We start from the raw sequence: 18,847 nt of genomic DNA on the forward strand, positions 1-18,847 counted from the left end.
CTTTAAAAAAAAAAGATTTTATTTATTTATTCATGAGAGACACAGGCAGAGGGAGAAGCAGGAAGCCCTTCCTCTCCGCAGGAAGCCTGACGCAGGACTCCATCTCATGACCCCAGGATCATGACTTGAGCCAAAGGCAGACACTCAACGACTGAGCCAGGGTCCCCCTATTTTCTATTGCTTCTAGTGATCTTTTCCTTATTCGTATATTCTCTCTAAATTCTGAATAGAAGTCTTTTTGCTGGTAATATGAATTAAAATATATTCTCCATATCTGTGATTTATAATTCCATTCTTTCAATAGTGTCCAATGTATCTATTTTTCCCTTAACAGGTAGTGCTTATATTTTCCCATTTAAGAAATCTTTGCCAAACTAAATAGTCCTGAAAATATTCTCCTATTTCTTCTATAGTTCATTTAGAATTGAGTTTTGTATGTGGGTTAGGGTATGGCTCGAGTTTTTGTTTCCTTTGTTATTTTTGTTGTTGCTGTTCATATAAAATTTCAGCTGATCTGGCATTCTCTTTTGAGCATCCTCTTTTCATTCTGTCAAAAATCAAGTACTTCAGTGCAAGGGTCTATCTCTGCACTCTTATTCTTGATCCAATTGTCTATACTCATACTAATTAATAACTTAATTACAATGCCTTTACAGTAAGTTTTAATATCTAATCAGAAATATTTCAAGTTTATCTGGCTACTTAAGGATCACTACATTTCCACACAAATTTCAAAATTCAGATTGTTCATTTCTACACACACACACACACACACACACATGCACAAGCCTGCTGGAATTTAGGTCAACATGGAAAAATTTGATAAATTTACATCAGTGACTCTTCTAATCCATGAAACAGAATACATCCTTCCAATTCTTAATTTTTATTAATGTTATTTTAATAATGTTCTTTCTATACTATAGAAATCTTGCCTATTAGTTTGGTTTTGGATATTTGAATTGTTTTGGATGTTCTTCTACATGGTATTATTTGTTTAATTCATTTCTTAAATTGTTGCTGGTATATGGGATTCAAATTTATTTTTGATATTAACCTTGTACCCAAAAAATTTGCTATATTCACTTGCTAATTTTAAGTTTGTAGATTTTAAATTTTTCTGTGTATACAATCATGTTGTCTGTGAATAACAGCTCTATTTATATTCCATTTTAATCCATGTACATTTACTTTAATAATGTATGTGTGTCTATATGCATTTTATTTAATAATAAATTGAATGGTCACAACCTCTTATACAAGATCGAACAGGAATGGAGAGAGAACAGTCATTGTTTTACTTCTAGTCTCTGGTAAAAATTGCAATAGTAGGTCATTAAATATGATGTTTGCTATTGGTATTTTGTAGACATTCTTTTTATCAGTTTAGGGAGGTTCCTTTTTATACATAGTCTGCTATATTGTTTTTAAATTATAAATCAGGGTTAAATTTTGTCAAAATAGTTTTCTACAGTTATTGACATAATTATTTTATTTTTCTCCTTTATTATGTTAGTGGGAAAAATTATCAATAATGAATTGACTTCTGAGTTTTAAAACCAACCTTAAATTCTTGGAATAAGCTTAAAACTAGTCCTAATATATTATCTTTTCCTATATTCTTGATTTCAGTTTGGTATTTAATATTATTTACCTATATTGATAAGAGAAATTTACCTATAATTTTTATTTCTTAGAATGTCTGTCAGTTTTGGGACTCAAGGTTATACTGGTCTCATAATATTAATTAATTAATTATAATTATTAATTAGATAGTGTTCACTCTATCCTCTGAAAAATTATGTTGAAGAGTGTTGTGATCTTTTCTTTAATATTTAGAAATATTTATCAGTGAATACATCCAGCCTTGTCGCTTTCTTCAGAAGGTTGTGTGTGTGTGTGTGTAAATAAAAAATATTTTATTAATTTCCTAATTTTGTGGATCAAAAATCAGGCAAGGCACAGGAGAAACAGCTTTTCTCTACTCTGTGATGCATAAGAAAAAATGCAGCTATTATTTATAGTCAGAATCTTAGGACTAGGATTATCATTGAAGATAATCTAGTCTATCTGGTCTGGGAGCCAGCTTGTCTTGGAATTTTCTTTGTGGGAAGTTTTTTTTTAATTATTTTTATTTTTTTATTTTTATTTTTTCTTTGTGGGAAGTTTTGTTTTGTTTTGTTTTAAACTCTACTTAAGGGCCAAATAACTTTTTGAGTCTTTGATTTGATGCTTTTCCTCAGTTTTATGGTTTTTTTCTCAGTATACCATCTTTTCAAATGTAGCTTCTGTCCTATGCTTTCCTATTTTTTTTTCTTGTGCACCAATTATCCAAAGTATTTAATCTTATTTATTAAGGTTTTATTTATTTATTCATGAGAGACACAGAGCAAGAGAGAGAGAGAGAGAGAGGCATAGACACAGGCAGAGGGAGAAGCAAGCTCCATGCAGGGAGCCTGACTTGGGATTCAATCCTAGGTCTCCAGGATCAGGCCCGGGGCCAAAGGCAGGCGCTAAACTGCTCAGCCACCAGGGCTGCCCCAAATATTAAATCTTATTAATGTAACCTGTATATCTAATAAAATCTTTTATGTACCTTGATGCTTTTTTGTCTCCATTATTTAGTCTGAATATTTTCCTTAATATTTTTTTTTTTATTTTTATAGAGAAGAAGAGGGTGGAGGGGCAGAGGGAGATGGAGAGAAAGAATCTTAAGCAGGCTCTACATCCAGCCAGGAGCCTGATGTGGCACTTGATCTCATGACCCTGAGATCATAACCTGAGCTGAAATCAGGAGTTGGGCACTTAACCACTGAGCCACCAGCTCTGTCTGAGCTGAGCTCAGTCTGAGCCACCCCAAGTCTGAATATTTTCTGTTGACCTATCTTCTAGTTCACTAATCCCCCTTTCTGCTGTGTCTAATTTACTGCTTAACTCAACTAATTAGCCTTTAGTTTTTACGTTTTCAGTTTGAGAATTTCATTAGTCTCTTAAAAAAAACACTAATGAAATCTTCCAGCTTGTCATTTATTCTGTCTTCTCTTTTGATTTTTAATGACCGTTTCTAATTCCTAGCATGTTCAGTCACTTTTTTTATTCAGGGTCAAATATTATGTGCAGAAAATTATCAAGATCATATGAATCTCTGACTGACATCTTCCTCCATAGAGGGTTTATTTTTTCTTTACAGCAGCCTATTAAAATTGGGTCAAATCTCTTTAATCCAGTTTGGGATTGAGCGGTTTGAACAACAGTGTCCGTTTTTATGGAAGATGGTCTATTTCTAGCTTACATTTACTCCTAGGTTTTATTCCTGCTATGTTTCAAACTGGAAGTCTGGGGTGTTTACCACATATCCTTCTATTTTAACATCAGTCTTCCAAGCTCTATGAAGTTACCAAAATCTCTGCCTACACTTTCAGTCTCTTAGATGCCACTTTATACCCTGCTTTTTAGTCTCTTGGCTCTAAGCTGCTTTAGAATTAGCAAATGCCTCGATGGGAAAGATATCTATAATGTCAGGCTCACATTAATGTGTTACTCTTCTCTGTTGCTTTGATAGCTCTCCAGGCCTTCACACGGGATTGTCTGAACTGTGACTAGATTTTCTAGAATTTCTTGCTTCTTACCTTTTATTCAATAAAGGGGGATTTCAGCAACTAGATGATGTTATCTCAGTGACAGGTATTTCAGTGAGGAGAATGAAAAATCTAGAACATCTTAGAATGTATGCATGTCATAAAACAATTCAAAGAAAGAATATCATTAAGATTCTGAATGTTGGTGAACTTTTAATCAGTCAAAACCAACCTTAACTCCAATACCATTCCAGGCCTCAGAGATGAATGCAATTTAATCCTGAGCACTCTATATTATTTGGGGGAAGGAGGAATCCTTACATTGGAAATAAAACTAATAATGATTGAAAATGTTGAACACCAATAAAAAATAAATTAAAAAAAAAAGAAAAAAAAAGAAAATGTCTGAAGACTGTCACTTACACAAATGGGAAAACAAATGGAAAATTCAATGTGAATGTTTGTTGAAAAGTTAACTAGGCAGCAAGTACTCAGGGGTTCTTGAACTCAATGTAATAAGCAATCGAGGTGGTAATCAAAATAAAATTTTGGTGGATGCTGTGCTAAAAATTTAAACTCACCAGCTAAATCAATATATTAGGATGGCATAAGTCTTTCATTTCACGTAACAAACACAACTAATTCTCAGTGAAATACCGGGGGACTATGTTGGAAAGATTTTGAGGCTGATTCTGAGCTCAGGGGAAAAGAGAACTATGATCAGTAGTGACTGTCTCTTATTGATAGCACTTTTGTTGTGTGTCTGCCATCTGTGATGTAGATGTCACACACAAAGATATATTTATGAGCATAACAATGGTGAATAATCAAAATTGTCTTGAGATAATCCCCAAGAAAATAAGCTCTTATATTTTTTGGCTATGTTTTTGTTACATTAACCATCTGGATCCAGCATTCCTTATGTCATTTAGGTTTTGAAGCTTATTACTTTTCTGTGAAGTATGCATCCCTGTACTACACACATACATCTGCATGCCTACACACTGTAGGTACTGTATGCCTACACATTGCTGTTCCTTCTGGCTTCAGATCTTTGCACTCATTCTCCCACTTTGAGCCTCATCTCATTCTTTAGACCTGATGTTTGAGTCTGCCTTTTCAGCCAAGACCATGCTTCCCTCCTTGACTAAAATTCCCAATTGACTCTCTTTCCAGTTACACTGCTTCAGGTTATTCCACAATAATGATGGGCAGAACAGATGGGACAACATGGAATTTTGAAGATGGATGGTTTGGCAGAAGTGCACATGGTCCCAAATGCTCTCTGTCACAGAGCTCGGGGTTCTTTCCTGTATTTTTCAGTCAGATTCTCCACTATGTCACTTTTTCTTCTTTATCCACCTCTGGTATAATTCTTCTTCATCCTTGATTTTCTTTGTACCTTCTCTTCATATGGTTTTGCTTTTTTTATGTCATTAGCATGTGCTCAGGGTCCCATAACAGGACACACAGGTGTAATCTTCATGGTGACTTCTGTTCTACTTGCTAGATTGTAAACATTTCCCTTTCTCACTTCATTGTATGGGTCTCAAGAATATGGAATTTTCATGGAATTTTACTCTGCGGCACCATACTTGTATCTTCAACTGATTGTTGAAGACTTCTTTCCCTAAATCTACAATACTAAAATACCATATTTTTACATTATATCATAAAAAATACTTATAAGCAAATTTAACTGCACAGTTGTACCTTGAAAATCTTCTAACCATATGTATTTTATGTATTTAATTTTTAACCTAGTCAATATCTCAATTCCAATATAAGAAATTCTCTTCAAAAAAAAAAATTCTCTTCAGTTAATACTACCCTTCAAAGGGGCAATGACACTGAAAGCATATATTCCAAAGGCCAAATTTGTCACTTTTTTTTTGTAAGTTGAATAATGCTGGCTTGGTCCTGTCCTGCCCTCTGTCCCTCTAAGTCAGAGGCTCACAAATTATGACCTATAGGCTAAATGTAGCCTTACTGTCATTTTTGTAAGGCCTTTGAGCTAAGAATGATCTTTATGTTTTTAAATGATTATATTGTAAATGGATCTATAAGGACCTACATCAAATATTCAAATTTTAAAATAATTTAAAATGCATATTAGAAAATCTCATATAAAAACGTGCCCTTCACCAAAATGAGCATTGTAGTTTCCTCTTTCATAGTCATGCCACGTCAAACGAAAACCCTAATGAAAACAGAACTGTACCTTCCAGTTTAGGATTGTTTTGGTTTCCATAGTTAACATTCTGACAATCTTGCTTCTCTAAGCTGCAGCAAAGGGGAAGGAGTTGGGCAGGGAAGGTAGTTCATTGTAAGATGTGACATTTTGGAATCTGTTCTTGGTTCTGTAGGCACAGGAGCATGACTTCTCTTTTTACTCAGGTCTGATCAGGCACTTGAGCAATGACTCACAGTAATTCATCTCACAACCAGATGCCAGTTTGTTCATTTTTACTGGGAGAAGAACCCAGGGCTGGCTGTTTATTCTGTTGGAAAACTCTCTCTCCACGTGAGGGTGAGTTGATACATGAGGCCAAATTGAGGTTGTTAGCAGTCTGCAACGACTCAGAGATCCAGATGGTTTTTAAGGCTATTTGCATTATATCTTATTGTCTTTTAGTACATATCTACCTAAAAAAACTTGAGTTCATCTAGATCAGGGGTTGGTCAACTATGGCCTGTATTTGTAAGTGGAGTTTTATTGAAACAGAGCCATGCCCATTCATTTATGCACTGTCTGTGGCTGCTTTCTGCAACAGTAACTCTGTGGCCTGCAAAGCCTTAAAAAATTTACTGTCCAGCCCTTTACAGGGGTCTACTGACTCCTGATCTAGTAGTCTAGAGTTTTTTGAGCAGCAGTTATGACCTAATATTGCTTTTTGAAACAATTTAAGGAATTATGACCAGCATTTTTTAAAGTAGAATAAAAAAGAATGGAAACATCAGAGTCCATTTTTTTTTTTTCAAGATAAGTATTATTTTGTGAAACCTTTGTTTTGGTGTGTTGTGATGGTTCATTTTATGTGTCTGTAACACTGGGCCAAGGGACGTCCAGGTATCTGGTCAACATATGTGGATGTGTCTGTGCGAGAGTTGCCTGGAGAGATTAACATTCAAATGGGTGATGGGCACTGAGGGGGGCACCTGACGGGATGAGCACTGGGTGTTATTCTGTATGTTGGCAAATTGAACACCAATAAAAAATAAATTTATCATTAAAAAACAAAACAAAACAAAAACAAATAGGTGGACTCAATAAAGCAGATTGCCCTCCCCTCAATGCAGATGACAGCATCCTATTGGTTGTGGGCCTAATTAGAACAGAAAGGTGGAGGAAGGTTGGATTTGCTCTCTGCCCAACTGTTGAGCTAGGACATCAATCTCCTGTGCTTGCTTGTGCCTGGTTCTCTAGACCTAGACTGGAATCTACACAATTGGCTCCCTAGGGTCTCCAGCCAACATGATGGCAGATCATGGGCCTTCTTAGCCTCCAAAATTACATGAGCCAATACCTCATAATAAATCTCTATGGATGTATCTCCTATTGATTCAGTTTCTCTAAAGAATCCTGACTAATGCATATGCATATACACAGACATATGGATATGGATTCTGGCTCACAGTGTAAAATATTTTTTCTTATTGAGGGTCATGTTAAATAACATTTCGAAAAACACTGACCTAGAAAAAGACCTTTTTTCTTAGACAATTCTGAAAAACACCAAGGAACTCTGACTTTCAGACTCCCCTTCTTACTATCATTATTACTCATAATTTATAATAACAGTATTGTGTGGCACATCATCATTTTCAAATGCCTTCCAAAAAATCCCCACAATGTCTCTATGCCAAACATGAGAAAAAGAAGTTCTTACCCTTGATTGAGGGTCCAGGAGGTCATGGCCCCAGAAGTCAGCTGCCTTGGTCAAGGCCACAATTCTCAAGATCAGAGCATGTCTTCAAACCCATGTCTTCTGACTCATTGTCTAGGCCCTTCCCTACCCTGCCCTGTCTTTCTAGGGTCTACAAAACTCCTTCCTGTCTAACACTTTTATCAAAAAGGAGAGGAAGGAGGGGGGAGGAGATATTTTGAGAGCTCTAGCTTCAGTGCCCATAGTGGGTGAGATTGCCTAAGTCTGAGGCCCAGGCCTGCCACTGCCACTCTGAGGCTGAGCACAGACCACCAGCTTCTCTCAATCTGAGTTGTCATTGACAGCTGTGGGGAGCCAGACTGAGTTCATCTGGGTTAGGGCCTCTTGTGCTGTTTGAGCCCTCAATGTCAACAGCTAGTCCTCACATTCACTCTTGCCTCCTGCTATTTGTCCCCAGTTTTCTTAGCCCTCCAGACAAGGTCAAGGCAGGAGGCATTTTTCCAGTGCCAAAAGTGAATCTCCCAAATGATGTTTCCCAATTCTCCAGCAGATTCAAGAACCCTTCTTTATGTCTGAGAATTTTATAATTCATTCCCCCACTCCTGGAAAGGGACAGCAAGGTAGAGGCAAAATTGCATCTGAGTGGGTCATATTAATTTTGCTCTTCCATGTAGTAGAAGGTTCTTTGTAAGTCCTTGGTGATCCTACATGGTAATAAGGAGGACTATGAAGCTGCCACATTCCAGTCTGCCAGGGACAGAGCTATAGGGATGGTTTCAAAGAGAGGCATCTTGGGACACCCAGGTGGCTCACTGATTTAGTGCCTGCCTTAGGCCCAGGACGTGATCCTGGAGTCCTCGGATCGAGTCCCACATCAGGCTCCCCGCATGGAGCCTGCTTCTCCCTCTGCCTGTGTCACTGCCTCTCTCTGTGTCTCTCATGAATAAATAAATAAAATCTTAACAAAAAAACAAAGAGAAGCATCTCTAGGACATTTTATCCCAAGGCCATTAGCATGAAAGGGATATAAAGAAGATAATCCTGAAAATCCTAAACCTCAGAGTGGCAGTGGCAGCCCTGGGCCTCAGACTTAGGGCAATCTCACCTCTCTCTCTGTGTCTTTCATGAATAAATAAATAAGATCTTAAAAAAACAAAAAACCCAACGTGGAAACAGAGCCCCTCCTCCAACTTTAGGCAAATGGGTGTGAGGATTAAACTCTTCATGTGGTTACTTTGATACTCAAAGGAAGACATCTGGTTTGAAGATGATGGTACAAAGTCACCTCCCCACCCCCGATGCTCCCTCACTCCCCCTCCTTGCTGTAAATCAAATATAGAGGAGAATGAGAACCCCAAATACCAACTCATTTTCTGCACTGGGGCTCATCTAATAACAAGGCAGATGGGAGGTATCCAGGAGCACAGGGATATTTTGAGAGCTCTAGCTTCTGTCCCAAGCTCTGAGGTTCTGCCCACATAAGGCCAGTGGCCACAAAGATGTTGGGGACGGCAGGAGATGCCAACTACTCCCCAGTGTCCTTTAGCAGACCATAGCTGAAGATGTTTTCTGAAGATCCTTCAAGGACTAGCAGGTGGCTAACACTTAAACAATGAGGGACTGTTCCCCAGGCATTGATTTTAGATGTTGGAGCTTCCTTACCTAATTTTTTGCTGACCATTATGAGGTGTTCAAAAATAGGCTAATCAAAGATTGTGACTTTTAGCAGTCACATTGGTTTGGAAGGATTGGGCCATTAAGTAAGTTAAATCAGGGTGGATGACTTTTTCAGGAGGAAATCCACCCGGGGCAGGGGATCTTCCAGCCAGCATAGTAGCACATCCTAGAGACAATTGGACGTCTCTAACAGGACCCTCAGGAGTGATGGAGAGGAAGGAGGGGGGAGGAGAAAGAAAGGAAGAGAGCTGGAAGTGTTGTCAGGGAGGAGAGGAAAGGAGAGGAAAGGAGAGGAGATGTGAAGGAGGAGGAAGCATTTTTCTCAAGGACTCTGAACTGGCAGCTGTGACGTACTGCTTCCAAGTATCAGAGAAGTGTTTTCAAGCAGGTAAACCTCTCAGGTATTTGTATATTGATTAGAAAAGGTGCTCATTTATAAGCTTTCCAGTGCCTTCTGAGGACATCTAGGTTACAGTTTATCCTGAGCCTCAGTGGTCCAAAATCAGACCAGGAGAGAGATAAATTTTCTAGGAGAGAAAAAGCTTTTCTCCCACTCTCTGATGTTCTCTTGCTGAGATATGTGAATCAAACTGACAACAGACAGGTGGACAGTGAAGAGGCATACACATTTTATTTGAAGTTGACTTTTATATGTCTAGAGAGGCAACCATGGAAAAGAAGTGAAGACCCCCAAGGGCATTGACACCTGGGGACTTATAGACCTGGTCTAGGACAGGAAAGGGGGCTTGGGCTTCTATGTGTAGCAGATACATTTTGAGGAGGTAAATATTTGGGAAGAAATGAATGGAAGATAAGGGTTTTTTAGTAAGATTTTGTTTGTGCAGACTCAGTACTGTTTCCATTTCTGGTGATAAAGAACATTCTTCCCTTCCTGACATGAGAGAGGGGAAGCCTCCTCAAAGAGAAGTATATGCCCTCTTTCTAGGCACATAGGGGGAGCGAGCAGAGCTTTTCCTGCATCTGCTTTTTCTCAGTTGTCTTCAGCTCAGAATAACCCTTATGTCAAAGTGGCATATTTGGGGATGGCATAGTCTAATCCCCTTCAAGGGGAAAGACTGGGGGTGGTAGTGGTGGTAGGGGGTGAGAAGATCATTTGAAGCATGGCTTTGAGGTAGAAGTTGATATATAGAGATATGGCACAGAGCAGCATAACTACTTGTGACAGAACATCCAAAGACTCAGCTTCTGGCCATGGAAGAGATGATAATTGACAATATTTAAAAATAGAGTAAATGATTATTTAAAAAAAAAAAAACTTCTGTGTCTCTGGAACAAGGTTGATATAGGTAACTAAAATAGCAAATGTGCCACCTGCTTACCCACCGGTCCATCATCCATCCATCCATCCATCCATCCATCCATCCATCCAGCTAATCAAGTCTGTGCCAAGAACTACACAAGGCCAGCTAGACCGTGAGACACATAAATGAATATCACATACTCCAAATACCCCCAAACCTGGTAGTTCTGCACAGGACAAAGATAACTGCATGAGTAATTACAGGGAAACTCCATTAGTGATATGATCTGGTTTACACCCAAATAAGTCAGAAGAGCAGGGTGTGGTGTTACCCCTGAGGTGTGGCAGATGTTTCTTACCCCTCTACCAGAATCACAGAGCTGGGTGTGGCATTCCATCTCTTGTTTGAGGGCAGACACAAATCCTAAAGGGGCTTGTTAGCCCTGTCAAAGGACTCTGCTTTGTTTCTTTCCACGGCAACCAGGTAAACTGGAGCTACAGGTCCAACCCAGCCAGTGCCAAGTTTAAGGACTGGTAACTAATGAACTCTGGGGAAACTCTTGCCAGCAAGTGTGTTTACAATAATAAGACAGTGATATTAATTCAGTTTAGCAATCATAATTCCTTAGTGAGGAGAGGCTGGAAATTAATGCTGGAACCAAATACTTATGACATTTGCAATTAATTTGAGGTGTGGTATGTATCTGTGTATCTGTGGGTGAGTATGTGTGTCTACCTATGCATGCTTAGGTACATAGTATCTGGACATATAATAAGTATATGTGCATAAGCCTATTTTATGGACATATGTTTTGACTTGTCAGCCTTTTAGCAAACCAAATATTATTTTGTACACTTGAAATCATTTTTTAAAAAGGGCATGGATTCAGTTTTTCTTAAAAATCATTCTCATTAGAATTTTGAAATTCAAAGAAGGAATGTTATATACAGCCATCACTCACTAAGGGCTTACTCTATCCAGACTCATTTCTTGCTCACAACTTTCTGAAGTAGGTATTATTGATCTCATCATAAAAATAAACAGAGTCTTAAAAGAGGTTACATTTAGTACATTGCCCGCACAGCTATTAGTTACCAAAGATGCTATTTGAGCTCAGCTTTCATGATTTGGGGGTCATTTTTCTTTCTATTATTTTACACTGCTGCTTCCTTTTGAAGAGAGAGGTCTTCAGCCAAATGATGTAATGCCCTAGGCTTTAGGATTCTGGTACCTTAGATGAGTAGATCATGGAGGTCTTGCAGAACAGACCCGAACCATATTGCCCCCCCAAAATGGCCAACTTCCCTGCAGCCTCCTTCTGTGCAGCCAGAGGACAGCATCCACACAGAATAAGCCACTTGCCCACCCCTGAGGTTGTCCCTGAGCCTATTGAGACCATTATGGAGCAAGCCAGGCCATACAAGTCTTATAGAGTATCACTATTCAGGACTCTTTGAAAAAATGAGTTTAAAAAATAAAAATCTTTGATCTGAAGATTCTCATACCATTTGAAGAGAAAGACAATTTTAAGTTATGTCAAGCTTTCATGAAAATACATACCCAAGGAACCCACAAATACGGAGGCAAGAAAACTTGCCCTCTGCAGAATTCATACTTAGGAAATAGACACATAGGGTGGGATTATTTGTGTTCCAAATGATTGTTTTGCTTAATAAAGATTTCCTACTAGATAATAGCAAGCTGTCATATGCATATTTCAAATATGGTCTGGAAAACAACCTGGTTTTCCACCCCCTCTTTTGGGAGATATGCTTTGATGAAGAAAGGCCTGCTAACTCTAGCACATCACCCTATATGCTCAAGGGAAAGGGGATTCAACAATGAAGCCAAGCCCGAGAGATCTGCTCTTGGACTACTTCATGGTGAAAAAATTGTCAGTGATCTTTAGGGACAGAGCATATACAAAACATTGGAAAAATAGCGAGAATGGGGTATGGCATTTTCTTAATAGGTTCTGAGAATTTTATTTTATTTTATTTAGCTTTTTATTTAAATGCAATTTGCCAACATATGGTAAAACATTCAGTGCTCATCACAGCAGTGACTTCTTTAATGCTTGTCAGTCACCCAGCTACCTCCCCCACCTACCCTTCGGCAACCCTAATGAGATACCACTTTACACCAGTGAGAATAGCTAAAATTAATAAGACTGACAACAATAAAGGTTGGCAAGGATGTGAAGAAAGCGGAACCTTCTTACACTGCTGGTAAGAATGCAAGCTGGTGCAGCCCTCTGGAAAACAGTGTGGAGATTCCTCAAGAAGTTAAAAATAGAGCTACCCTATGATTCAGCAATTGCACTACTGGGTATTTACCCCAAAGATACTGATGTAGTGAAACTACAGGACGACTGCACCCCAATGTTCATAGCAACAATGTCCACAATAGCCAAACTGTGGAAGGAGCCACGATGTCCTTCCACAGATGATTGGATAAAGAAGATGTGGTATATATATACAATGGAAGATTACTCAGCCATCAGAAAGGATGAATGCCTACCATTTACATCGACATGGGTGGATCTGGAAAGTATTATGCTGGGTGAAATAAGCCAATCAGAGAAACACAATATCATATGGTTCACTCATATGTGGAATATAAGAAATAGTGAAAGGGACCATAAGGGAAGGCAGGGAAACTGAGTGGGGAAAAATTAGAGAGGAAGACAAACCTTGAGACACTCCTGGCAACCTACAGAATGGGAGAAGATATTTGCAAATGACATATCAGATAAAGGGCTAGTATCCAAGATATATAAAGAACTTATCAAACTCCACTCCCCAAAAAACAAACAATCCAGTCAAGAAATGGGCAGAAGACATGAACAGACATTTCTCCAAAGAAGACCTACACATGGCCAACAAGAACATGAAAAAATACTCCTTATCACTTGTCATCAGGGGTATGGCATTTTGAAGCCAGATGTGGGCAGAATGGATAACAAGAAGCTTTGACTCCATCGTGTAGAGGAGAGTCACCCCATCCTGAAGCTCAGTGCTGCAGCCTCTACTTCCTGATCCCACACATCTCCTTGTGATCCTTATAGCAAAATTCCTACATTCCTGAAAATCCCACCAGCTACCCTCCTTTGTCCTCCTGCCACCAAAAGTTCTCTACCTTCTCTCATTACATGACAGCTGCTTCTTCACTCCCCTACTGGGGTCCTTATCACATGTGACTTGATGTCATTACGAGTCCAAGTGTGTCCCATCTTTCTCTACTAGATTCTAAGGTCTATTAGGGAGAGCTGGGGGCTGTGTTGCTGAGATATCTAGCACAGAACCCAACTGTGATCTCTTTATACCCAGAGCAGAACTTGGCCTGCTACACAGTAGTGCAGTGGCACTAGCTCACAGAGGAATGGAAGAATCAAAGGGCCCAAAGGAGCATTTGGTGGCTCAGTGGGTGATGTGATGACTTACTGAATGTGGAAGGAGTCAGTAATCCTGTTGGCTTCACTGAAATATGATCATACTTGGGCTCTGCCTGAGGCCTTCACAGGGTCAATGAGCCTCACATCTATACAATTTGGCAACCAGTGACCTAAGATAACTGAGACTAGTCCTGAGGGCTCAGCCTCATCCTTGATCCAGGCATACAGGGTTCCCAGGCTGTTTACTTAGCACCTCAGCATCTTGCCAAGCTTGGCCTAGGTCCCTCCCAAATCCTGAGGCTCTGTTCTAGTGATTGAGTGTTTGGTTCTCTGTCTATTCTCTGTCCTGCCCTCCAGTTTCCAAACATATGGAAGCTCTAGTCCTGAACATCACTCTCCTTGAGCCTGTTCTATACCTCCCTGGAACCTCTTTCCTGCTTCCTTGAGCCTTGCCAAATGTATCTGCTACATCTATTGGCCATTTGGCTTTTCTCTGTTAGTTAGCTTGCTGTTGCTTGGGCCCTGCCCCTAATCTAAGCATTGGGTTTAACCTATTCTACACCTTCATCTGGCCTGGGCCAATACCTGATCTCTCGGTGTGGAGTCAGGGGAAAATCAGCACTTTGGAGGTCCCCTGGCCAGGGTTTAAATTTGCACTCGAGTGTGTGATCTCAGAAAAGTTACTTGACCTCCTTGAGGCTCAGTATTCTCAACTGCAAGAATGTGGATTTTTAATGATTTTATTTATTTATTTGAGGTGGGGGGGGGGGGAGAAAGACAGTATATGCACAGAGGTTGAGGGAGAAGCAGACTTCCCGCTGAGTGCAGAGCCCAATATGGGGCTCGATCCCAAGACTGTGAGATCATGACCTGAGCTGAAGGCAGATGCTTAACTGGCTAAGCCCCCCAGGTGCCCCTGGATTTTTATATTTACCTAAGGGTGATGGTAACAAATAAAAGAGATATTCTGAGTTCAGAATCATCTAGTGCAGTGCTTGGCATAGATAGTCCTCAGCCAATGCTCTTTCTCCTTTTCTTGCTCATCTAATTATTTCTCCCAGCACAAGTTATGAGGTAGTCAAACCCAAGATTTTCTAAAAAAAAAGCTTTCATTTGCCTTAAAATATATTCTTAACTCTTCTGGAATGCTATGACTACAGTGACTTTTGAATTAGATTTACAAGCAGGGGCATTATCAATTAAAGTTGAGTTTTCTGCCTAAAAGGAATTCTTTGTTGGGAGCAGCTATTTTCAGTTTTGATTTAGGGAGCTAACTGATTTGTAAACGTCATCCCTGAATTATGAACTTTGAGGTAGGTGATGTCCGGGGCTGAGGCAGCCTTTGGCATGGGGATATGAGGTGGGTGAAGTGAGAGAAGTGGTCAGAGTATCGGAGTGGGGAACAAGCCTACGGATGAATGGACACCCCATCTGTCTTGACCTGTCCTGCTAGGTATGATGGGGGTACCTAGGTATGATGGGGGTGGGGGGAGGAAAATGAAAACAACAGACGTCAATCCCAATAGCTGGCGAGAAGAAGCCAGGGTGCTGTAATGATCCTTGGCATGCTCTTGAAGCAGGGGGGGAATGGTATCGGCATTAAGCATGAATAATAAAAGGCCAGAATCTTCCATGTGCTCTAGAGAAAGAGTCTGGAACTTGGCTCTATTTTTAATACCAATTTTCTCCCAGCCTTGCCCCTTCTCATATATAAAGATGACCCCAAGTGCAAAAATACATTTCCACTAAAGAGGAAGAGAGCCAAAGAATGTCTAGTGGATTAGACTGGGAAGTTTTTCCCGTTACCACTACAGTTAAATAGATATTGGCAAAGAGCGTAACCTGCGGGGAATGAAACAGAGTGTAGAAGAGCCTGGTACGTTATAATTAGAAATATACATCATTCCCCTTTTCCCAAAGAGCAGGAGAGTTGTATTTAAAGGGACAATGACACACAATCCATGAACAGCCTTGACTTAGCAACAGTTGAGAGCCACCTTAAAAATTACTGTACATTTTGCAAATGTAGTTAAAGCTCTTTCTCCGTAATGTTTTACTAATGCATGTTAGCCTAGTCCATGAGAGTCCAGAGGCGTGTAAAATGCAAGATGGTTACATGTCAACAGCAAATTGCATTTGTAAATATACAGCCCTTTTATCTATAATTTGCCTTGCACTTGCATGCATTGAGGAGAAAGATGATTATCCTGTCACCTAGGGAAAAAAATGAGATAAATATATTTAAAATCCATACATGTAAAAAGACCTGTTCATTCCTCCTGGCTCTGATGAAAATAGTACAAGTGTAATTTGCTTATTTGTAAATTGGGTCCAATTCAGTATTAGACAGTCATTGATTGAGTGCCAACCCCATGCTAGGTGCCCTGTTGAGGGTGGAGGGCTGAGGCAAGGTACTGAGCAGGAAGATGAACAAGACCATCTAGCGGAATGGTTAAGTTCATGAACTTTAGGATCTGACATACTGGACTTGAAACTTCCCTCTGCTCCTTCCTAACCTTATAACCTTGAGCAAACTATTTAACCTTTCCAACCCTGCTCTCATTTGCAAAGTAGGGATAAAAATAATGCCTAGGCTTTTGAGGTGGTTGATAAGAGATAAAAGATGCACAACAACTTTTTAAGAATTTATTTATTTGAGAGAGAGAGTGGGGGAGGGGCAGAGGGCAAGAATCTCAAGCAGACTCTCTGCTGAACATGGAGCCAGATGTGGGGCTCCATCTCAGGGTCTTGAGATAGTGACCTGAGCTAAAATCAAGAGTCAGACACTTAACTGAATGAGCCAACCAGGCACCCCAATGCAATAGCTTTTAGCCAGCAACATTGGCTTTAGGTCCACCTTGGAGAAAGCCCCCATGGTGGAGGCGAGCATGCAAACAGGACATTTCAAAATAATAATGTAAGGACAGGGGTGCCTGCGTGGCTCAGTCAGTTAAGTGTCTGCCTTCAGGCCAGGTCATGATCCCAGGGTCCTTGGACCAAGCCCCACGTTGGGGCTCCCGACTCAGTGGGGAACCTGCTTCTCCCTCTGCCCCTCCCCCACCCTCCTCATTCTCTCTGTTTAAAATAAATAAAATCTCTTTTTAAAAAGTTTTATTTATTTATTCATAAGAGATGCAGAGAGAGAGGCAGAGACACAGGCAGAGGTAGAGAAGCAGGCTCCTCGCAGGAGCCCGATGTGGGACTTGATCCCTGATCCCAGGATCCGAAGGCAGCTGAAGGCAGACGCTCAACCGCTAAGCCACCCAGGAGTCCCTAAATAAAATCATTAAAAAAAAAAAAACAACAGTAAAAATATATAATATAGTAAGGGCTATAGTAGTGCTATATTCTCATATAGGGGCCACTCTAGGGCTTAGGAATTAATGCCCAGCTTTCTGGAGCCAGCACCTGAGCTATGTTCTAAAAAGGAAGAAGGGATAACCACACAGAAACAGCCATCATAGATGCAGGGGATAACTTGCACAAAAGCGGGAGGTCCAAAGCACCACAGAGGAAGCAAAGAGATGACCGGCAGGGCTGACCTGCAGCTCTTCTGGGTGCTGTGGAGCTGATAGCAGAGAAGAGCAATGGGTGGGGAGCAAATAGGCAGGAGCAGAGCAGGGCCAGCTGAGCAGGAAGTGACAAAGCCACAACAATCTAAGCTACTTGACATTTGCTCATCAAACAGTTTCAAGGTCCCAAGATTTTGATAGAAGACACAGCTGCATGATAAAGACAAGAAAGAAGCTTTGGTTTTTTCAGATTGCTTACGTGGAGCTGTGCTCGCAATGTTCGGTACGATCATGATTTATTCTGGAATGTGTTAGAATTTGGCAAAAGTAGGACTACAGTTGATGGCTCAGCAGAGTCGCAAGGACCAGGGTGATGGCACCATATCAGAACACGAAAAAGAAGTGCCGACTGCACCCTCCTGCTCTGGAGAAGAACATAGTGCTGGGAGCCTGACTCTGGTCTTCCTGGTGGGGCAGGGGAGACTCAGGACAGCTCATCTTCCTAGGAGTCTGCTCTGGCACTGATTCTGCTGCAGTATGTAAACCAGCAGGTAAAGAAATAAATGTAGGCTTCTTATCTGCATGCTAAGTTGCTGCTGGGGGCACTAGGCTCTGACAGGCTTCTACTTGGGGAAAAAACCCTCATTTCATTCAGTCTTAGGCTGTTACGAGAATGACATGCCGCCTCAAACTGATCCCTTCCAGTGAAGGCAGCTCCCATATCTGTTTGTGCTTCAATATAATAAAATATTTCAAACACAGATGTATATCTAAATAATAATAATTTTACATACAATTCCAGAAGGTTCAATAACCCCTGAAGCAAATCTGTGTATCTTGAGTTAACACCACATTGTTGTGTCTCACACGGGATTCGGGAAGAAAGATTAGAGAACAATTTGCCCTATTGAATTATGTCTAAACTTGGGACTGGGGGGGGGGTGGGCAAATGTCCCATCACCCTAAAGATTTGTGGGAATTTTAGTGAAAAGTAATGTTTTTAGGGTTGTTAACTGTTCTTTTTTTTTTTTTTTTTTAAAGATTTTATTTATTTATTCATGATAGTCACAGAGAGAGAGAGAGAGGCAGAGACACAGGCAGAGGGAGAAGCAGGCTCCATGCACCGGGAGCCCGACGTGGGATTCGATCCTGGGTCTCCAGGATCGCGCCCTGGGCCAAAGGCAGGCGCCAAACCGCTGCGCCACCCAGGGATCCCTTTTTTTTTTTTTTTTAAAGATTTTATTTATTTGTTAACTGTTCTTAATATAAAATTCCAACTACACTCCATGATGCAGCAGAGTAGAATGGAAAGTATTAATACTTAAGAGTCTATGGTGCCAAGTCCAATGCTGGCACTTTTTATTTGGGTAAGAGATATAACCTCTGCTGGTCTCAGTTTCTTCATCTGTCAAATGGACTCCTATTTCAAAGGATTCTTGTGAGGGTTAATCAAACCTATCACAATGTTTGGAATGCGATAAATATTGAATAAATGCTGTTTTTTTCCTGCCCTGACTTAGCCCTTGAACATCACCTA

General features: G+C 40.2%; 1 long non-coding RNA gene across 2 annotated transcripts in view; it reads right to left on the bottom strand.

The window, feature by feature from the left end:
* Positions 1–3,727, bottom strand: part of LOC112653774 (uncharacterized) — a 39,913-nt gene extending 36,186 nt beyond the window's left edge. Inside the window, exon 1 of one of the 2 annotated variants that reach the window (XR_003132515.3) lies at positions 3,630–3,727. This is a non-coding gene — a long non-coding RNA (uncharacterized LOC112653774). The remainder of the gene's footprint in view (positions 1–3,629) is intronic. The other variant, XR_007409857.1, reaches the window with a different exon arrangement.
* Positions 3,728–18,847: the final 15,120 nt, after the last annotated feature.

This window comes from Canis lupus, chromosome 3 (genome assembly GCF_003254725.2).
Source record: "Canis lupus dingo isolate Sandy chromosome 3, ASM325472v2, whole genome shotgun sequence".
Lineage (NCBI taxonomy): Eukaryota > Metazoa > Chordata > Mammalia > Carnivora > Canidae > Canis > Canis lupus.